The sequence below is a fragment of the Ictidomys tridecemlineatus genome, chromosome 1 (assembly GCF_052094955.1).
Source record: "Ictidomys tridecemlineatus isolate mIctTri1 chromosome 1, mIctTri1.hap1, whole genome shotgun sequence".
In the NCBI taxonomy this organism is placed as follows: domain Eukaryota; kingdom Metazoa; phylum Chordata; class Mammalia; order Rodentia; family Sciuridae; genus Ictidomys; species Ictidomys tridecemlineatus.
In genome coordinates this window covers 9,955,032-9,976,120 of record NC_135477.1, presented here as the reverse complement: position 1 = coordinate 9,976,120, position 21,089 = coordinate 9,955,032, and the positions used below count along the sequence as shown (strand labels likewise).

Here is a 21,089-nt window from a genome sequence, read left to right as displayed (position 1 = left end):
GGATCATGAGCCAAGGGATTCAGTTATTCTGCAGAAGTTAGAAAAGCAAACTGGATCCCCACCTCTAGCCTCAGAAGGACTTCAACTGTCCAAACCTAGATCTACATAAATTTAAGAGAATAAACTTACCTTCTTTTGAACCAATAAATTTGTGGTGACTTGTTACAGCAGCAGCAAGAAACTAATACACCCTCCATGAGCATTATACTGAGCTGCTTTCTCCTCAGCACTGATCACAATCTAATGAGTCATATTTATGATTTATTCCTATATGTTTTACTTTACCTGCAGAGACATATTACAGTCTTTCTCTCTGTGCTGGCATTTGAGTTTCTCCTTAGTATTGGCATGCTTGCCTTGAGCTGACCATATCCCATATCTGGTCTCCTCATAGGACCAATGGCACTGGCTTGGACCAGTCCCCTGCCAGGACTCCTTCAGATTACTCCCAGTAATGGGATGATTATAAGTACACTCTCCAAATTAGGAAGATGGGGAGATCGGTGTTGGAGCTGGGCCTAATAGGGAGACCGGGAAGCCAACTGGGATCTGTTGTCATTCTCAAGGCCGCATCATGACATCTCCCACCATGATGGCCATTCATTGCTCCTTGTTCTGCCTGAACACCTGGATGAACTTCTATTCAGCCTGTCTCTTCTGCTGCTTCCTAGCCTCAGTGCAGATGGAGTGGCTACCCATTCAGGGCTCTCACCACCGTGTGATCTCTGCTACTGTCTTTCAGAGAGGCTGAAGAGCTGCGCTTACATACATCAGGTTGTTTTCTTGTGTTGCCAACAGTGAAGGAAATGTGGGTTTCCTGAGCTTGCAGTGTAAACTACTCTTGATCAAATTAACACATAAATTATCGAGGCTGTGAACTGAACATTTACTTTGGGAATCAGAAATTTACCAAGTCATTGCCTCAATGAAGGAGAAATCACCTTGAACCGCCTCCGCAGGCCTGGTGAAATTAGCATTTTAAAACAATCGAACACATTCTTTCATCTTTTATGCTGTTATAGACTTTAATGGAGCAAACATGGAAGGAAAAAGTTAGTAAAATATGAAAAGGAGGAAATTAGGCTGACTGCTAATCTGTTAGCAGAATTAAACACAGATGCCTCAAAGGTATTTCTGAGTGGCTTTACAGAAAATAGCTAAATAATTAATTCACTTTATGTATCCTCGTGTGGCTGCAAATGCCAGATCTCTTTAAAATGGTGTAACATTTGTTTGCGAATTTCTCAGGAACGTTAGATGAGGAGGGAGTCCTGGGTGGCAATGTCTGGATTCTTTAAAACATTTTGCCTCGTTAGTTAGAGGGAAAATTTTCTTGGTGGGCTATGAGGACGGTCCTTGGCCGTGGGAGATGGCTGAGAAAGAAAGAGCTCATTGCCTTCACCCTTTTTTATCTGGAGAGATATCTCTGATTCACAGAGTGTTGGTGAAGTTTTGAGTCTGTGAAACTGTGAGCTCGATGCAACAAGCTGGGAACATCGAGTGGGGAATGAGAGGGAATTCTGTGGGCGCGTGGCATTCCTGAGCTCAACACCTGTCGCTAAGGGCAGACCACTCATTCCTCCATGAATATTTCTGAGCACCTGCTGGGCACCTGGTGCTGCGCTGGGTATGGGGGTGATTGGGTAATCGGCCTGTCAGACCCGCTCCCAGCCCTTTGGGACCTGTGTTCTAATGGGCAAGAGCTGAGGGCTGTCTGTATTGACAAGAGCTAAGGAAACAAACTGCGCTATTATGATGCACAGAAGAGCAGACCTCCTTACAGTGCTCAAGCTAAACCTGGGGGGAGAAGGGGCCGAGGTGGGAGGAGTGGGAAGTTCTGGTGGGGAACAGGGCTTATGCAAGAGCACAGAAGAGCTCTGCACCTCCAAGGAGTCGGGGAAGGAGGCTGGTGTGGCCGGTTGGAGCAGGCACAGGGGACCGAGTGTTTGGGGGGCGAAGCTTTCCCTGTACCCTCTGAGGTTCCGTGTCTGGGGGACAGTGAACATAATGGAGGCAGATTAGCAGGAGGAAAGGAATACACATTGATTGATATCTCATGGGGATGGGAGTTTATACAAGAAGCAAAACTCAGAGGAGCAGTTGATTTGGGAGTTATATACCATTTTAGCCAAGGAATTATAAGGCAGGGTGGGGTTTCTCTGGTTCTTTCTGCTTAAAATAATCCTCATGCCAGAGCTGCGTATTTTGGGTAGCGTATCCCCATCCAGGGTCAGCAGTGGTGGGAGGCAGAGGTTGGGGCTGTGCCGTGGGGGCTCCTGAGCCAAGGTGAAGCCTTGAATTCCACTCCAGAGTCAATGGGAGGTGCCCCTGGAGGGTGTTTGCCAGGGAGGGGGCAGAATCCCATTTACATTTTTAACAATCTGCTGGGGCATCCTGGTGGGGAATTGTGTTGTTCTTCTCTGGAAAATAAGCTGATGACATGGGTGTCCCTTCTCTGCTACACAGAAGTTTCCATGAGGTCCGCTGGTCAACAGAGCCATCGGGGTCTGCCACTGGAGGCTAGAGGCAAAAGCTGGGTGGGCTGCCCACCACAGGGAAGGAGGAGCCGGTGTCACCACAGGGTGGACTCTTCCTTGGCCATCTGCTCACCCTACAGGACAGACAGCCATAGGTCAGGTGACCTTGGGAGCCAGAGCTTCAGGGGATCCAGGGAAGTAAGGGACAAACTGCTTCCTCAGCTCTCCAAGGTGGCTCTCCCTCAGGCCACCGTGGCGGAGTCCTGTGGGTCTGCTGACCTGACCCTGTGGGCCAATGCCCTGGGCAAACTCACCAGCTGTTCGTCTGTCCTCCACCTGGGCAGGGGCAGTGAGGGAAGTGGACCCTGGGGCTGGCAACTCTGCTGGGAGCCAAGGGCTGCCCTCTGAAGTCTGGGCGCCCCACCCCAGCAGTGGGGTAGCTGCCACCTTATGGAGGGCCCTCGGGGGCAGGACTTTCACTAAAAGGACAAGGAAGAGCAGAGCATCTGCCAGGACTCACCCCACCCTAGACGGGCTCTCCTTTCTCCTTCCCCCTTTCAAGAATCAAAAATATGGAAAGGACTTAAAATCTTCAGGCCTCCAGCTGGAGCTCCATGGGGAAAATGAGCAAAGAAAGAAGAGGGAAAAATCATCCTGTTTCCCTTGCTCTGTGGGGAGGGGCAGGGTCTCAGTGAAAAGCAATAACGTGGAAACTGGTAAAAGGCTCTCGAGAAGAGAGAAACGGAAGGAAGGATGGGAGGCAGAAAAGAAGAGAGAATAAGTAAAGGTCGTCCCAGCAAGTACTTCTCCACGTACAAGGATGTAATAAAATGAGAGCTCAAAGAAGAGGCTAGATATAAAAATCCCTCAGAGAGTTCATAAGAGAGAAACTGAACTCTAAACATTAGAGACACTGCAAGAGAGAAAAAGGCCTGGCGCAGAACAAGTAGAGATCTAGAATGAAAGGCTGAGCAGTCGTAACGGACACGAAGACATGGAAACAGGGGGAGCCAACGGCAGGTGACTGCCGTCCTTGACGGAGAACCCAGAGAAGGGAACAGAAAGAATATTCAGAGACATATTGGAAAAATAGCTTTTTAATTTATTTTTCTCACCTGAAATGAAGGCTCCATTGATCAGAAGAAAATATTCTGGAAAAGTAGCTACAGAATAACCAGTACTAAGATATATCCCAGTCCAGGTGCTGAACTGCGGAAAGGCAGAAGGATTTCTTCTGGTATCTAGGGGTAAAACACACTGAAGAGTGGAGGTTGTGCAGGATCAGAGGACGGGCAGCAGATCTGGTGGCAGATGGTGAACTCAAAGGTCCTCACACAGACACCCAAGCTGACTCACCCTGGCTGTAGAAGGCAGGTGGTGTGAGTCTTAAGATGCCACCAATATCATGACAGCGACAAGAAGAGCACCTCGAGGGAGGAAATGCTGGGCTCTGCGGGTGGAGAGGGAGGAGGGGAGTCAACAGATGAACCACATATTGGCAGGCAGATGAACCTGGAGTCTTACGCCTATTTATAAATGGATGAATGTAATCACTCGGAGAAGTAAGAGCAGATGAAAAGCTAAGGGTATCAGGAAGGAAAGCTAAAGGCTGTCAGTAAGATGAAGAAAAGACTGGCCACATTGCAGACTTTAAAAGTTCACACGTGAAGTCAGAAGACAGAATGAGGCGGAACAGAAAACTAAGAGCCGCGAAATGGTCAAAGTCACTCGCGATAGTAAAACTGCAGGCTCTCTTTTTCCTTAAGAGAGTTCAAGTTTGAATGACAGCCATTCAAAAGGAGTGACCTACAGAGGTTAAAAATCAAAGGGCTGGACAAGGAATCATGGAGCAAAGGTTCGCAGAGGATGCTGACATCCCAGGGGGTCAAATTCTAGGCCCCAGATTAAAATCAGAAAATGTGGCCCTTTAAAATGGTAAAGTGATCTCTGTGACAAGACCATGATAGCAGTAAGACAATCGCCACCCGTCCAAGATGTCCTCCTCCAAGTCCCAGAGCCTGCGAAGATGTTAACCTCATAGAGCAAAAGGGACTTTGTAGATGTGTTTCGATGAAGAATCTTGAGAGGGCAGAGTGTCCCGGATCGTACACACAGGCCCAACGGAATCACGGGGCTCTTCATACATGGATCCCCTTCAGGGGAGTCAGAGAAGGAGACCTCATGACAGAAGCTTAGGTCAGAGGGACACTGTCGCTGGCTTTAAAGATGGGAGTGGGGACCGTGGGCCGCTTTAGGAGCAAGAAATCAAGGAAACACATCCTCTGCTGGTCCCTCCAGAAGGAATGCACCCCCACAACACCTTGATTTTAGCTCAGTGAGACTTCTGGCCTCCAGATCATAAGATGATAAGTTTGTGTTGTTTAAGCCACTAAGTGTGTGATCATTTGTTATAGCAACAACAGGAAACTAATACACATATCAAACTTAATAAACAACATCCAATGATGTCCATGGAAAGGGCAGGGTGTACAGCAAGACATACACAGAAGCACGAAAGAGGCGTTAACTTGCTCATATTGGCACACGAGAGTCAGATCATGAGCTGCCATCAGAATCTGTGCTGTCTTCTTCCCAATAATACAACTAGACTATGTTGCCTGGTTTCCTTTGCAGCCAGATATGGTCATGTGACTTAGCTCAGAAAATGGGATATAAGAGACTTTGGGCCAGGAGTTCAGAAGCTGCCTCTCTTCCCTCTTCCCCTTGATGTCAAGGTAGCCTTCATTTAGGCCTCTAACCACAGAGATAAGGCCTTGCAGGAAGGAGCCCTGTGGGAACATCTGGGTCCTTTATCCCTGCCTGGAGAGGAAATCACTCACTGATCAGTATGTTTTATGATAAAAAAAAAGTTTACATAAACTTCTGTCACATTCATGCCATTGCATATTTGGGGGTCTTTTTAACGTAATCTAATAATTAGGTAAAATAGAAAATTATATGTAAGGATTTCAAGGACCTTAAAAACATAATTACTTAAAATCATTCTAACAGTTACACATGGGTATGTCGGCTGATGGAGATCACCCTTATTTTCAAGCACTCTTTTAATATTGACAAAAATTGGCCATATAATAGGACATGGAGAAAATTATGATCCATCCATTAAGACAGGAGTGGATGGACACATTTTTCTAACCACCATGCAGAAAAACGAAGACAAAAACCAAACTTGTGTTTGACCTCCTCATACATGTCTGTGATATTTTGACATTTCTTACTTGATTCTTAGTTTTTAAGAATTGGGGATAAACTATAGAAAGAGAAGTCAGATCAGTGACTGACAGGAAATAGGGGTAAAGGGGAAGTTGAGGCATGGGGGTAACGGCATGGGGGACACTTGGGAGTGATGACAATGTCCTGTGTCTCAGTTACCATTGTTACCATCTTAAAACATTGATTGTTATGGGGCTTCATCAAAACTCACTGAACTGTGTGTCCCCAAAGTGTGAATTTTACCGTATGTAAATTACATCTCAAAAAACCAGACTCATGAAAACATAAGGTAAAATTAAATTGGGATTTTATGGGCAATGGTGGGATATTTCCTTTTCATATTCTTTTTATATTAAAAAAACCGTACGAATAAATTTTATTTGAAATGCCTGTTTGAATTGAGTCATGCTGTGAATCATCGGCTTTTCAAATGGTGCAGGCTGTGTAGGATTTGAAATTGCTCTAAATTGGAAGATCGTCCATCATATCAGTTTCCATTAGAATGTGCAAAGCCAATACCCAGGCTGCACTGCAAAATCTAAATACCAAGGAACATCTGGCTCTTCTCTAGTTTGAAGAGCCAGGCAAGTCACCTCTGCATGGACACGTTCCCATCGGACCCGGCAGAAGGGAGGGAAACCCTTTCAGGCGCAGCCTGGGACTTGCACCATCTGCCAAGTCCTGCGACCACCCACCTGAAGGGGACTCATCCTGGTGTTCATTCTCTAGCACTTTCTCAAAGGGCACCATCTCACTTTCGAACAGAATGTCAACAAGGGTTGAGATAAATCCTTAACAAGTATGACTTACCTCCCTCCCCTACCCACTTAGGTACACCAGGGACTCACTACCAGAAGGTGACGTTTCCTCAGCGCTGAGGAGGGTGGGTACTGAAATGCCACTTGGTGTGTTCTGAAGCTGGCACTGGACTCACCTCTTTCTCAGGCCCTGGCTGTCCTCCTGCATGCTCTCCTCCAGCTGCCCACTCTGTTCACACTGAGCAATGCCAATCGGCTTGTTTGGAGTCTCCACATTTCCACTCAGGCCTGCCCTTTGCCTGAAATATCGTCCTCATCTTTCTTTGCCTAAATATCCTATGTCACCTTCTGCCTTCTCCAAGGTGCCTTCCCAGCATCTTCCAGCTAAGCTGAGGACCCTCGTGTGTGTGCTCAGCTCCCTGTACATATCACTGGCTTCATCTTCCATCAGATGACATTGAAGTCATGTATACCTTCTAGTCCTCCTCCTATCTGGACTAGAAGCTCCAAGAAGACAATGTCTGTCTCTTTCTGGCTGTGTAGGACTTAAAGTTACTCTAAGACACCCCAATACAGTCAATCTTTGTTTCAAAATCCAGTTTCATGTCTTATTAGTCGTGTGACCATGTCATATGGCATCTGGGCACCCACCTCATCGGCTTGTAGTGATGGCAGAGGGGCAGGTGCACATAGAACCCTCCAGAGGGCGACTGACGTACCGCCAGTGCTAAGTTAGCTCTGTCAATGAGGAGACCTCTTGTTACGTGCCCTGCAGTGTGGCAGGGCCTGGGGATCCAGGAGGCAAGAAGACAAACCAAGAGCTGCAAAAGATAAATAAGTGAGCATCATTTCACATGAGCTGTGCAGAAAAGAATTGCAAGGCTGGGGGCCGGGGGGAGACCTCTCTGGACAGTGTGATCAATGAAGGCTTCTCCGACAAGGAACTTGTGAATGGGGCCAGAGGGGAAGGAAATGTTTGAACTCTATGGAAAGTCAGGGGAAGAGTGTTTTAGGCAGAGAAATCAGCAAGAGGGTTGATGTTCTAATTATTCATTTAAATGTATTAGAAAAACCAACCTTCGGAGCCACTATTAATTTTCTAGGCAGTTTTATGGAAGAATTAAATATATTTTTCTATATCTATAAGAGAAATCAATTCTATCAAAAGAAATTTCTTTTATGTATCTTTTCAAAATAATGTTTTTGAACAAAATAATGCTTTTGCATGCTGGGGCAAAGGTTGAAAAAACACACTGCTTTTGATTTTCATTAAAGCCACCATTAGAGGGATGAAGAGTACGAAGATCATCCCTTTTTTCCCTGTTCACATTTAGCAGCCTTCAGTCTTTTCGCCCCATGGCCGGCCTTGTGGGAGAGAGGCTTCCCAAGAAATCACTCTTCCCTCCGGGGCTGGGTCTGCCCGTTTTCCTGATGAGATCTGCAACACCAGGGTGATCTTGTTTATGAGATTTTCCAAATTTGAAGGGTATGGTTGCCATGGCAACTGATGTAAACAGACAGCTCCTATAAGAGGACGAGCAGCTGTCTGGAACGCTCATCTCACTGGGGGCTGCCTCCGCAGCCCTGCAGCCTTTGCCTTCGTGGGGGTTTGCAAGAGCTGAGACCTGAGTTCCAACCCAATAAGGGTCAGATCTGAAGCCCACAAAGTCCGAATGTGGCTTGCATCTGCTACCATCTCTGCAACAGCTCTTTATCAGCATCCTCACAGAACTTGCCCATGGGGCGAGAGGCTTGCAAGATGATAGAGTTAGTTTTCTAACTGAAAGATAGGGGAAAAAAATTGTTTCTAGACCCATAGGAGCTTGAAAAGCTAGAAAAAAATATAAGTGAGCCTCACAATTTCTTGTTCTTTACCTTGGACAGGGTAGATGGCCCTAGCAATGCTACAGAAAACTATACCCCTAAAAGGCAGCAGAGAGTAGGGGAGACAAGAGCATGGGTGACTGTTCATTCCACAGATGTTGATTGAGTACCACTGTGTGCTGACCCTGCGCAGAGGCAGAGGAATCATGTGCAGGGCCAGGTGGTGTATGGTGAGTACCTTGCTAACTGGGCGGGAGTAAGGGTGCTTTATAATCACTTGGTGGTTTTGGAGGGAGAGACAGTGCCCTGGAACGTATCTTGCATGGTGTCCTGTACACAGTAGGTGTTTAACAGACATTGGCAATGCCGATGATATGGGTGGGGAGCAGCAGGCTGAGGTAGAAGGAGCGATAGATTTTAAACCACAAGCCTTCCTGATCCCAGGAGAGCCACCTTCCTCTGTCTGAACCTGCTTCACTTTAAGAATGGGAACAGTAATCTCTCCCTTGCAGGGTTGCTGTGAGACTTTAATGAGCTAATGTTTGTGGAAAGGACTTGTGGAGTGACTGGCACAAAGGAGCTCTCTAGAAGAACATCTGTAGGCCTGCATGGGTTGTGGGAGGGAGGAAGGAGCAGTGGCAGGGGCCAGATCATGCAGCTGTGGGGGTATCTGGGGTTCTACGTGAAAGAGTGATGGGCTGGACTCTGCCTTTGGGGGAGTACCCTCTGGCTTCATCCTGGAGCTTGCAAGGACAGCTGAAGCCTTTGGCCACAACACAGATGAGCCATCCCCATGACCTGGGCCAGGAGACCGTGGCTGGACGCAGAGCAGCTAGTGCCTCAAGCATTTCTCGGGAGGTGGGTGAGCTGGACTCGGGGCTCCTCAGCTGTGCAGGGGAGGTGAGGAGGCACTTCAAATTCAGAGGAGCCAAGAAATGCCCTGAGTTCTGGCTTATGCCACCAGCTAGAAAATGGGGCTTCCAACTGAGGTGGCTGGGTAACAGGAGAAGGAAGGAATGGATGGGACAAGGTGTAGGGTTGACCTTAGGACCCAGAGGGGTCAGCAGCTGACTCCAGTGACTGTCCATCCGCTCTCATCCAGCCATGCCCCACAAGACATTGTGCTTCTCTAACGAGTCTGGGGTCTGCCCCAGCCTGGGTTTCAGCCACGTGCCTTGCTAACCCCATCGTTCATGGCTCCAGAGATGTGGCTGAGTGTCCTGCTCACGGAGCAGGGTGAGGGAGACAGATCGGGACCACCACTGGGGTTTCCATGCCAGTGTGCAAGGTGTAGCATGTGGCTTGCATGTGACCAGGATAAAAGAGGTGTGGCTGTCCAGCAGAGTCTGGCCTGGGCAGGCAGGTGGTGGTCAGGGAAGGCCTCTCTGAGGAGGTGACATTCAGAACAGATCAAAGGACAAAAAACCTTGGGCACATCAGGCTCCTAGAACCTGGATTTTGGCATCAGCAGATGCTAGGTCCCTTGTAGATCAGATGCCACTGTCCACCAGGACAACTTAGGCTGCCTGCGAGGCACTGGTGTGGGCAACAGCTCCCTGGAGGCTTGGGAGGGTTTGGGCTCTGTTCTGGTGCCCCTCATGGCACACAGAAGGACAGAGGACATTTACATTCTTATTATCCAGGAATTTTCTTAAGAGTCAGAGGCCCTGACCTGCAGAAGAGGACCCTGCCTCACACACAACCTTATCCCAAGGCTCAACTCCTCCAGGACTCAGGAGTCGAGGGAGGCCCTGGCCGCACTGCATCTCATGGCCACAAGAGGGCTCCCAACTCACTGTCTTCCTGTCCAATAAATCTTCCATGTTGTGCTTTGAATGGGGCCAGATCCTGTACTGTTTGAAATTGCTATTTAATTATGCACGATCATTGGACAATTATAAGCACTTCTATAATAGCTAAACATTAATTTTAGCATCTTAATTTTATAAATGTTTAAGTGTGTTGCTCACGCAGAGCTATTCAAATACAGATGATTAAATCAAATTATTGAGTTCATAATTTTCTCAAGGTTTTGCCTTCGAAATTAAATTTCCCCATTGAAAATTTCCCTTTGTTGCCACCCTCCATCAGCTGTTGGGTTCATGTTCATGGTGATAATTATTCTGTCCCCACAGCATGCACATATCCGACTTGATTTCAGCTCAGATTTATCAAGCACCCTGAAGGTCCGTAGTATGTCCTGCTGAACGGTTATCTCTCTGACCCTTCAGGGTCAAACTGGAAGTAAGCAAAAGATCCCCCCCACAATCACAGGGAGCTTTGGGGCTTGGCAAAGTGGGTGGCTGCTGCGCAGGAGAGTTTGCACCACAACCTTCAGGTCGACACAGTGTAGGCAAGGTCATTTAGATGCAGGACCAGCCTTTGCTCAGATGGAAAACAAACTCCATGGTCACAGTGACTCCTTTAGCTATTCAGAGGTCAGTAGATAGGCATGAACTTACCCTCCTTTAGCATGTTCTCCCACTACTGTGCCTCTGAGGGTCCATCATTCAGAGAGAGGGTACTCACGGTGGTCATCGGCAGAGCTGGCTGCAGCTCACTGACTCAGGGAGCATTGGCCACTTACATTGGCCATTACACCCATCACCTGTAAGGAGGATCTTGTCACCTGCATGGCATGGGGTCCTCAAGGTCTTACAGTCTTCGTGCAGGAGGAGGCCTTTTCACAAAGTTAGAGACACTGACCCCCAGTGGACTGTGAGAACAGACATCTTTCAAGCTAGAATATCGGATGACACGGGAGGTGTCTGTTCCCCTCTGTCCTGGACACCGTGCCAGCTGCTTCAGTTTTTCTACATGCAGGCTTGCTGATCCTCAGGGTCTCGGTCAACCTGGCACAGAGACATCTTTGCTCCAGTCCGCCTGGCAGCTGCCCGTGGGTGCCACAGACTTGGGAGCAGCAGGGAGGGAAGCCTGTATTACGTGAACCTTGGTGGCGGAGGATTCCATCTGAGCTTATGGGAGCTGAGTGGGGCCCTGTCCCTCACCCAGGCTCAGCCAATCTGATGCCCACTTGAGAGTGGCTCATCAATGAAGGCACACTGAGAGGCAACCCACAGCCAGGGTAGCAGAGTCGAGGATGGGCAAGCAAGGGCCCAGGGACCCTGCCTTAACCAGACTGTTCTTTGGGTGTGACCGCAGTATATCTTCTGCTGCCTGGAGCTTTTACTTCACTGGTTTTGTTGTTTGAATCTGTTTCTCTCTCTCTCTCTCTCTCTCTCTCTCTCTCTCTCTCTCTCTCTCTCTTCTACAACATTATCAAATCCATGGAAATAATTGCTATCTGCTTAAGTAGCTGGGTGTACTTCCTGTTCTTTACACCAAGACTCTACAAGTAGCTACTGATGCAGCAGCTGCCCCTCCTCCTCTCAGTTCTTCCTTCCCACCACGATTGAGTTTTTGGTTTATTTATTTTCCCTGCTTGGGACCTCAGGGCTGGCTCTGCTCTCTTTGTCTCGGGCCAAACATCGTGTGAACCTGCAGCCACCACATTTTCTTAGTGTTTAGAGAACCTTCCAGCAACACCCGCCTCCTTGCTTTCCCTGCATGGTTTGTCCTCATCCTCTGTGCCTCTGTTGCTGCTCTCTCTTCGATGCACAAGGATTAGGAAGGTGAATCTTCAGGTCTGAGTCTCAAGACTCTTCTGCTAGTGACCTCTGGTTGACTTTGGACCCAATGGTCCATTTCTTTGTGTCTCAAATTTCTCATCAGAAAAAAAAAATGTGCCTGGTACTCGTCTCCAGCTCATAGAGTTGTAATAGGCTGAAGTGCACGGAGGCGTGAGAGGTGCCCGCCGAGGACAGGCTTGAAGGCACGAGGTGAGTGCTGGGTAACATCAGCTGAGCGTGTTGGTGTCTGGCCAGTTTGTTCGTGAGCGTCAGCGGAGGTGATGCGTGTGATGTGCTCAGCATAGCTCCTGGTGCATCCTCCACCTTCTGATCTGCTCTGCCACCTCTGTGCAGACCTTATTTGCGGTCAGTTGACTTGGTCCAAAGAGACAAGTGGACAGAAGAGTGAAAAGATTGAGTTGGGGTCACAGACTTAGGTGCCACAGCAAAGGATCCGGCCCACCAACCCTGGCTCCCTGCGTAGATGAGTTCCCTTCCGACTGCTCTCTGCTTCCAGCCTAATGGAGAGAATGGATGAGCGGCTCCATGCAGAGGTGCTGAGGGAGGATCAATCCCAGGTCCTTGGGGAGCACCCCTGGCTTTCTGGGTTTTACATCCTCCCTGCTTTGGCTTTAGTACAGTTTGTGTTGGAAAACTGCAGGCTGTGCAGGGCGATATGGAAGGTGGAGTATGTCCAGGGACAACGTAGCCAAGGGGGCCAAGTGGCTGCAGAAGGCAAGAGGCCCAAGAGAGTGTGGGGAGCAGAGAGCGGGATCTGCCCAGAAGTGTCCCCACAGGCTCCCTGGCTCTCTGCCTGTCCGGCCTGTTCTCTTCCTCAGCCCATGATCCTGCCCCACCCTGTGCTCTTCCCATCTCTCCTTGGTTGGAGAAGAATCTGGCTGGAATCCACATTCCCTGGATCTTCAGAGTGAGGACTGCAGAGATTCTAGGTTTTAAAAGGCCAACAGGAGGAAGACTCTGGGCAGGCAGGTGCATACCGTGAACATGGCAGATCCAGGCTAAAGCCCTCGCTGGGTACCCACCAAACAGCCAGTAGAATCCCTCTCTCCATCTTAGAGTTCCCACCTGTGACTCACAAACAATCCTTTCCCTTTAACAGTGTTTCTGTCCAAGTGCCATCACACCATTAATGACGATGGTGACAATAACAGTGACAAACATATTTGAGCATTTACAGTTCTTGGTACACTCTTAGCATTCGGCACACACAATTTCATTTAACCCAGACAATGCCTGCGACTCAGGTCTTGTTCTCATATTGCAGATAAGAAAACTGAGATTTACAGAGGTTGGATCATTTTCCTAGGCCACGGAAGCAGTAACTTCCAGGATTTGATCCAGATATACTCTTAAAAATCTTACTAATGTTGGGGAATGTATATGAAAGTTTTACTGTGGTGTGTCCTGAATTGGCGGGCTTATAAAAACACAGATTACCAGACCCCATTCCACAGTTTCTGATTTAGCAGGTCTTGGACGGCTCAGAGAATCTGTATTCCTAATGAGTTCTCAGCTGACATGGTCTTGCAGAGCCAGAGACCACGTGCTGTGAACCACTGTCCTGTGAACCACTGTCCTGTGAACCACTGTCCTGCGCTGATATTAACTGCTGATTGTCTATTGATTGGAAATACTCAAACTTAAGGACTTGGTTAATTTAGACCTGTCTGATAGGGATTTTCTGATCTTGTGACTAGAGCTAGGATGTCCGTTTGCACAAAAAAAGATACAACTCTTTTATCAAATCATCAGCACTCGGGGTACCAAGAGTGGGCTCAACTCGGAGGAAGCAAACAGCCCCTGACGCTCCAGTGTCAGAGCAGTAACTCACTGTCCCCTAAGAGCTACTGTAAATTGTGTCCTGTTGTGGTATTAAGTGACATTGACTCACAAAACAAGAAGATTACTCATTTTATACTCCTCTTTCAGTTTCAATGTTGTCCACGAGAAAGCTTCAAGGTTCTGTGCCATTTCCTTTAATACCACTAAAAATAGCTCCTTACTCTCCCCTTTCAACAGAAAGAGCCTCAGGACAAGAACTGTAACCAGAGTATAAAACACTGTTTGTTTTCATCGATGTGCTTTATTTTCCCATTAACTTATACGTACCCCACATCGACAGCTTGGCACAGACTATGAAGACAGATTGCCTCGGCCTGAATCATCGGTGGCATGTTAAGCTATTCAACTGTGGGCAAGGTCACTGTGGGCAAGGTCACGAACATCTCTGTGCTTCAATTCCTCCTTTTTAAATGAAGATAAAACCAATCCATGCATCTATATTGTTATGAAGATTTGATGAGTTAATATTTCCAAATCCCTTAAAAGGTTATCTGGAACATGGAAGGTGCTATATAAGTACCTGTAAACAGACACACGAAGAAGTAATTCATTGAAGTATGAAAAATCCTATCATAAGGCAATTAAAGGGCAGAGGGGTATACTGGTGTCTTTGCCCCTCCTGGCCCATGACAGGCATTGCAATCCATGAAGCCACGTCCCTGACTCAGGCCACACTGCAAGGTAGGGTTGAAGTGAGCAATGGAGACCAAGATGGTTGGCCAAGTCTGGTCTGGCCACCCCGGTGCAGCTGGGGTGAAGACTGTGGGTGAGCCGGGGGCACAGCAGGCTCTGGGCAGGGCAGCTCCACAGTGGTGAGCCAGGCAGGGGAGTACATTGGCCGTTGCCTTTGTCCTTATCCACTGGGACAAAGAATGGTGGTGCCCTCTCATCCCCAAAGCCAGTCACCAGGAAAGGGGTGTCAGGGCATGAATGGATATCAGAAATGGGGACTTGAGGGCTTTGGGGCAGGTGGGAAGGGGCACTGGGCAGGGATGAGGGCAGTGGACTCAGATGGCCCTGGGCCCTCATCTCTGGTCCTTCCAGGCCAGCCCTTTGACACAGACCCTACTGACCAGAAATGAACTTCATCTTCTCCTCCCTGACTTACCACGGACCTTATTTAATACAAAGCAGATCCAGGGCCTGCACTTGCAGAGACTGATCCAGGAGGACATTTGCATTCTTAATAAGCACATTAGTGATTCGGAGGCAGAGTTCATGCAACGTAATTTCGGAAATCCTGCTTCCGTCGCTTTTTGTCTCGGCTGTTTTGGAATCGTGTGTGTGTGTGTGTGTGTGTGTGTGTGTGTGTGTGTGTGTGTGTGCATGTAACTCCTTGCTGCCACAGAAGTTGCCTTCGAAAGGAAGAGCGTGAAAGACATGCCGGACGGATGGGAGCACCGCCTGCAGCCCAGGATGGGCCCGTGTGCAGAGCCTCAGAAGCTCACGCCACCCCCCGTTGGACCTTTCCTTCCTTGCATATGATGAAAAATTCCACAAATTGTTCTTACCAAAAAGTCGTGCCTGTCTAAAATCTTTAGCTAAAGAACAAACAGAAACAGGAGCTTTAATTATTTGTATTAAAGAGGTCAACCTGATCTGATTTCCCTTCCCCTTGGAAACGGGAAGCCGGAGAGCTCTGTCCTCTGAAGCCTGTCTCTGTGTTTTCTCCTCTAGCTTCTCGCACCCAGTGCAAAGTCCACTCATGGGGTTTTCAACTCCAGCAAAGTCATTTGCAGAAACCAAAGTGGAGGAGTGCAGGAGGTGTGGGCGGGGGCTGGGGCCTGGGGTCATTGCTGGGCTTGCTTCTTTGGTTGATGTGAAAACATCAAGATGGAAATTCCTCCAACAGGGGAGCTATTTTTATGTGAGTGGTAAAATACACAAAACCTGAAACGTCGCACTCACAGTGTTGTGTAATCATATCACCATGCATATCCAGAGTGTTTTCATCTTCCAAATGGAATCTCTGTGCCCATTAAGCAATAACGCCCACGTCCCATCCTGCACCTTTAGTAATTGCTCCTCTCTGTGGATCTGAGGATTTTATAGGCCTCATATAAGTGAAATCCTAAGTATTTGTCTTTTGTGTCTGGCTAACTTCATTTAGCATAATGCCCTCAAGTTTCACTTATGTCATTGCATACATCAGAATACCCTTCCTTTTCAAGACTGAATAATATTCCATTGTAAAGTCTGGTCTAATGTTTCAGAGCAGCCAGTGGCTAATATGTTGCTGAGTGTCCCTCAGCAGGAGATGTGCCGAGCAAATGGCTATGCTCCCAGAATCCCTGGCCAAGCTCTAAAAATTTCTCTTGAGGCTGAATTCTCTTATATAGTTCATCTATATAGAAGTCCTCACAGTCTCCTACCCCCACCCCACAAGACTCTGCTTCCAACACCCTATAGGCATTTTTTCTCTCTTGAGTAAGACCTAATGAATCCATTGGATGATTTGAGACCACAGAAAATAATCCCAGTGCTGATGGTGTCAGGGACAGAGAGGATATTTTTGACAGCTTCGGGCTTTTGCGTTAAACGTTGCTCCTTGTGTGTGATTTGCATGTGCCCATTTACTCCCGGGAGTGGGGGTGGCCTCCTGGTGAATTTTGTTTGACATTCAAGAGAGAGGCCTATGCTGCCTGCTAGTGGTTTGACACAGTAGTAATGGTACGGATGCAAGAGTCGAGGGTACTCATGGCCCACCCCACATACAGGGCTTGTTCTGTGCAATTTGTAGAAGGCCCTCCAACCCCTGTGGAAACTGAGAACGGCTGAGAAGGGTAGCACCACACGCCTCCTGTTTCCAAGGCGGGGTCTGAAGGGACTCATCACCTCCTGTTCCTTTGCAGGACGGGTCTTCAGGACTGGAGCCCTCTCTGAAAGAGCAGTGGGTGCTCACAGCGCAGAACCTGCTTTGGGGAGACATTTTCTTCCTGGCTCTGGCCCCAGGTGCCTCAGCCTCACTCCCATCTGTGCAGGTGGCCACAGAAGCCCTCGTGTGGTGCTTCCCAGGGGGCTGGACTGTTCTCAGGTTCAGATTTTGCAAAGGGCTTTGATGATAAAAGGAGGTGTCTCGTCTTCATGCTGATTCTCCCCTTAATTTAATCTGCTCCTGCAGACTCTGCCTAAAACCAGCCGTCTCTCTCCCGAGGTCATTCTAGAGGTGTGCTGAGATGTGCACCAGGCCCCCTCCGCCCACCTCCCGCTGGAGTGGGGCTTGGCTAATCCCCAGGAGGCTGTGCATCCTCTTCCCACCCCCAGATGATCCCCTGGGCCCTCGGCCCTCAGCCACAGCTTCCCTGATTCTGAGACCAATCTAGTAGGTTCAGAGCATCTGCAAAGAGGAACACGGCGCCTCATTGACACGTCTGCCAGGGAATGGATAACCCAGATGACTGACAGGTTCCCTTCCGAAGCCCAGACCTGAACACCTCTTGTGATTCTCGTTGGGAGGCGTTCAAAAGCACTTTGCATCCTGTGTTCCTCTTGGAAAAGGAAGTGCTGAATGTAATGGCACCTCTGCACCGTCCCCTGCACTGGGTGTTTGTCATTAGGCTTGTGCACTGCCCAGGGAGATTGCTCCTGTCACCCCTGCGTGCTGAGATGCACCAGCCCCGTGTCTGTCTGGCAGTTTTTGTTTCTAATCTGCCATGGGGTAGAAAGATGGGGTAACCAATGAGCTAGCATTATACATGAGAACTGTGACTGCAATTTGGGGGATGGATAAAGGGTTTTGAAGTCAGCTCCACATTCAAGTACTGAATCTAGTTTATTGGGTGATATCATTGGTTAGTGATCTAACCTCTCCAAGACTAACTTTTCTTATCTGAGAAACAAGGATACAAACAGTACTTTCTCCACGGGTTGATATGAGGATCACCAAGTAAACCAGGAAGGTATATGGCAAGGTAACTTGTTAGCCATGGAGAGAGCAGGGAGTGGCAGAAACTCCTGCCCATGCCATCAGGCCCCCAGAGCCCTTTCTCACTGATCCCTGACTCTGTGCACCACTAGCTCAGCTGAAGCACCTACACCTTTTGCTGAGGGCTGTCTCTGGCCTGTGTTGTCAGCTCCTCCAGGGCCCAGGCAAGGCCAGGTGTGCATAGGAATTACCTCTTGGCTCCCTAGGTGTGGCTCTCAACTGATGGATGGATGTCAGCGGATAAACCGTCTGGCTGCAGGTGGAGCTGGGGAGGGGTGACTCAGAGACACTGTCTGCTTCAGTTCCCAGGGAGACTGAGTCCTAGCTGCCCACAGGTTCACCTGCTTGATGACACACCTTGTCTGGGTTTTCCTCTCTTACCTGCCTCATTTCCTTATTCTCCTTCCAAGTGATTCATGAATCACTTCCTGAATAAGCTCCAAGCTCTTGTACCCTTGACTGGAATCCAAAACTAAGGTGTGGTTAGGATGGATGGATTCTGCCTCACTTTCCTTTCGGTCTCCCTGCCCTTCCACGTGCTGTTTGGAATATGTGTTCCGTGGTTTCCATGTGGGTTGAGTGTCTCCCCCTGGTCCCTTGTGATTGAAGGTTTGCTCCCCAATTGATGCTGTTAGAAGGTGGTGAACCCTTTGGGAGTCAGGGCCTAGGGGGAGGTTCCTAGGTCATTTGGGGGCATGCCTTTGAAGGACAGCATGGGATCTAATTTCTTTCCCTCTCTTCTCCAGTTCTAAATGTGACTGCTTCTACATATGCTCCTGCCCTGATGGCCTAATTCTCACCACCCAAAGCAGTGACACCATCTGATCTTGAACTTGGACTCTCCAAAACTGTGAGTTATGTGAACCTCTTCTCTTTATAAAATTAGTTGCCTCACATATTTTGTTGTAGTAATGGAAAGCCGACTAATACAATATGGAAGACAGGAAAATAATCTGTTTTCATACAGGCATGTAGTCACAAATGCTAACAATGGATTTTTTAAGATCTTGCTTTGCAATCATAGTGTATATTCTTCAATTAAACCACTGTAGAAAAATGAGAGGTATAGTAGTTATTTTCAGAATTGAATCATTGATAAAGCTAATAACCACCTCTGTCCCATACATCCTACTCAAGTTGGAAGCAGTGGGATCTTTTGAGAAAAATGAAACCTGCCTCAAGTCTGCAGCATCATTTTGATGGACAGCTCTACATTTTGCATGGCACAACTGTCCATGTATTCACTTGTCACTTTCAAAGTGACAAGGGCATAAGCTGGGTAGACAGAGCCATCCTCATGTGTGCATTTGATGTAAAGAGATTTGCAGAGGCTAGAATATTTTAAATGACCAATAGAGAGTACAGGACTCTAATCCCTGTCACCCTTCAGATTGTGCAGAGTCAGAATGCTTTTCCACAACATTTGCACAAAAGTGAGAGCATATGGCTGCACCAGTTCATGCACTGGTTATGTCTCCTGTGCTAGGACTGAGGATGCCACCTAGGAAGGCCTGTTCTTTCTTAGCAGGGTTTTTAAAAAGTGGTTCAAGTAAGTTTGACAGCATTTGCTTGACTTGCGTCTCTAGAAGCAGGTTTGCAACCATCATATTCTGGCATGCGGACTGCAGGAAGGCCAACCTCTTCCTCCTTCCTTCAGCCTACCTGCTCCTGGGGAGACAGATGAACACAGAAGCAAAGCCAAACTGTGGAAGAAAATCACTGAGGTGGCTTGGTGGAATGAGACTTTCAACCTATTTACTTGGCTCCAGGCAACAAAATTATTGCCAAAATAATACCTGCTGTTCTGTTTCCTGAGCACTGGCCAGGTGCCCCATCCTCTGTGCTGAGCGCTTGCGTACTTCATCTGCCTGTGTGCCCAAGGGCTTTGCAAGGTAGGTTTAATTATGATCACCACTGGACAGAAACCAAAGCACTGAGGCCATGTCACTTGTGCAAGGTCACATGGTAGAGAAGGGGCAGAGATGAAGTCTGAACCCAGGTCCGTCAACTCCGAAGGTCACACCAAGGCCACATCCCTGATGGGCCTAGTGATGGGCAAAGCACGAGGGGCTCTTCTTTCTCATCTGTCCTAAAGGCACAGTTGAGGAAAGACTTCTCCTTGGGGAACAGTGTACCTTTATGTCTCTGTGGTGCTCACAGGACTCAGTGAAGATGGTGAGGAACGGTGTACCAACGTGCTCCTTATTTTTATAACCGGTTGTTCAAGGCACAGAATATTCAACACTTATCTCTAGTAGAGGTCCAGCTTTCCCCCAGATTTTCTCTATCAGTAATGACTTTGGGACGATAACAAAAAGCTGGTGAGAGGGACTGGCATTCACGAGACATTTCCAAGCTAGTCCAGCGAGGTTTTTTCTTGCTTTAGGGTTGCACAGTAAGCAGACGGACTTCTCTCTGATGCTTCAAGTGAGTTCCCCAGAACAAAGACGGTGCCTCAGCTTCTGGATCTGAAACCAAGACTAAAATTCCGGTATTAGCTAGGAGATGCCAAGTATCAGAGAGTTTGAGTCATGTATCTGAGGTTCCATGGTGGCAGTCCTGGGCCACAGGACTGCTAGGAGGTGCATATGGTTGTTATGGAGAAAGGAATGAGTCAGGAGTGTGTGGGTAGCTTTTGTGCTAAGAGAATTGAGCTGACTGGGAGATCTGGAATCTTTGGACATTGCCAATCCTGGCCAGCCTGTGGACGGTGGAGATTTCCTGTTAGGGTTTAATCTACTCCCAAGTGGTGCCTGGGGGTACACAAATGGGCCTTCACCCAGGAGCAGAGCTGGGATCTGCCAATAAGCATGGAAGTGGGCTACTGTGCCAGCATCTGACACCTTCTCTTTGTGATCTGGTGACTACTTCTTCCCTGTTAGGGTATAGATATGCCATGTTCTCCCAAAAGCTCATGTAGGAGACAGTGGCATACATCAGGGTAAAATGATTAGGGGAGCTGTGAGCTAATCAGCGGATTAATCCACTTTCTGGATTAATAATTTGAAAGGACCACTGTAGTCGGTGGTGACTGTAGGCAGGTAGGGTATGGCTGGAGGAAGTAGGTCACTGGGGGCTTTCTTCGGGGTTGAGAACAGGCCTCTTTCTTTCTGCTTCCTGTCAAATGAATTGAGCTGCTTTCCAGTCTTCACGCCCTTCAGCCATGATGTTCTTCCTCACCTCAGGCCCAGAGTTGTGGAATCAGCTGACCATAGACTGACCATGGACTGAACCTCTGAGACTGTGAGCCAAAATATGATTTCCCTCCTCTAAGTTGTTCTTGCCAGGTCTTTGGGTCATAGAGACACAAAGTCAACTAACACTTTCCTTCTAACCCCAGCAACCCCCACAGGAGTGACTCGCAGTGGCACTGGTCCAG

General features: G+C 48.2%; 1 protein-coding gene across 5 annotated transcripts in view; it reads left to right on the top strand.

The window, feature by feature from the left end:
- Plpp4 (phospholipid phosphatase 4) overlaps window positions 1–21,089 on the top strand; it is a 239,223-nt gene that overhangs the window by 90,609 nt on the left and 127,525 nt on the right. For all 5 annotated transcript variants that reach the window (XM_078038797.1, XM_078038763.1, XM_040272708.2 and 2 more), the window contains 2 exons: window positions 18,457–18,560; window positions 19,368–19,602. The gene's annotated coding sequence lies outside the window, so the exon portion shown is untranslated. The remainder of the gene's footprint in view (window positions 1–18,456; window positions 18,561–19,367; window positions 19,603–21,089) is intronic.